At 41.7% G+C, this 1,495-nt stretch overlaps 1 protein-coding gene across 1 annotated transcript in view; it reads right to left on the bottom strand.

Moving 5' to 3' along the window:
* T265_10481 (hypothetical protein) overlaps nucleotides 1-1,048 on the bottom strand; it is a gene marked incomplete at both ends in the record, with an annotated part of 26,640 nt that extends 25,592 nt beyond the window's left edge. The window contains one exon of the mRNA XM_009176863.1: nucleotides 913-1,048. The remainder of the gene's footprint in view (nucleotides 1-912) is intronic.
* Nucleotides 1,049-1,495: the final 447 nt, after the last annotated feature.

Genomic DNA, 1,495 nt, shown 5'->3' with positions numbered 1-1,495 from the left:
ACTGTATCCCACCATGATCCGGCCTATATTGGAATACGGTGCACCAGCTTTCTCCCGACTTACGAAAGCCGAAGCCCGAAAGCTCGAACGTGTCCAACACCTCGTTACAAAGATGGTTCCTAGTCTACGGAGTCTTTTTTATTCTGAGAGATGCAGCAAACAGAAACTGTTCACACTTGAATACAGACGTCTCTGGATTGATCTTATCTATGTTTTCCGTGTTTTGTGCCTAAAACATTTTCCGCAGTTGATGTTCTTGTTTGATATTCCAACAACCAACATCACCCAAGGACATCGATTTAAACTTACTGTCACACGCATGGACAATGTGCCTCATGGGTACATTTTCTATCGCCGCGTTGTCATTTTGGAATCGTTTACCGGCAAATGCCGTTCAGTCAGAAACAGTTCAAATTTTCAAACGAAAGATGAATGAACATTAATGTGATCTATCCTTCTGTGAAGATATCTCTTCCGCTCTGGTCCCGAAAGTTAGCTATTCCACTAGCGGAGGGCGTACATTCAGTCAGAAACAGTTCAAATTTTCAAACGAAATTCGGATGAACATTAATGTGATCTATCCTTCTGTGAAGATATCTCTTCCGCTCTGGTCCCGAAAGTTAGCTATTCCACTAGCGGACCAAGGGCGTACATGGAGTGATATTCGCATTTTTTTCTCGATGGAGTGTACACAGAATTTTTCTTTTGCTTCAAATATATGATTCTGATTCTGCATCATCCACGATGCCGCCTTATTCAGTGAACTCAAATTACAAACAAAATGCCAGTACGAAACTGAGCAAATGGATGCACTTGTAATTTCAACCCTGAAGATAGGTTAGGTCCTAGTCGAAATCATAAGGACGAATGAAAACAACGGGAGAATAGAAGAAATTGACGAAAACCACCAACCTTGAAATTCGTTTTTAGCGCGGTTACCAGTTCGCTCGGCTTCGAAAGCGCACTCACGCTATTCGTATCGTGTTAATTGAAACCCGATCTCCTGATGCCTGAAAAAAACGAACGGCCCTGACGTCCTACACCGGCGAACCCTTCGACGCACTGACCAGACTGAAAATTAAGGATGTTCACTCTAAGGTGAATACTGCTCACAAAACAGCAAACACAAACAAACTAGATCTGAAAAAGTAAAACTTCCGCATGAAGCTGGATAATCATATTGATTAGTCAAATGGCGACCAACAAATGACGAAATATTGCCGGCAAATGCACCTACCAGAGCGCGCACAGTTCAAGCACTATTTCGCTTGTAAGCCGTCTGGGCCGCTCACTAGAAGCATGTGGTGTTTTGCGAGTCAATATTACATTTTCCCCATTTTCTACTCTCTCCATATAAACTTGAATTGCAATTTGTAAACACTGTATACGTATCATGACATTTTGTTTTATTGTACCAATAATTACATTAAAATCGAAAATGGTGGAAATACACATTTTCTTGCTGCGACTTCCTGCATTTTGCCGAGTCAGTGAA

The sequence above is a fragment of the Opisthorchis viverrini genome (genome assembly GCF_000715545.1).
Source record: "Opisthorchis viverrini unplaced genomic scaffold opera_v5_372, whole genome shotgun sequence".
NCBI lineage: Eukaryota > Metazoa > Platyhelminthes > Trematoda > Opisthorchiida > Opisthorchiidae > Opisthorchis > Opisthorchis viverrini.
The sequence above is the reverse complement of the archived record's forward strand: the minus strand, read 5'-3'. Positions and strand labels throughout refer to the sequence as shown.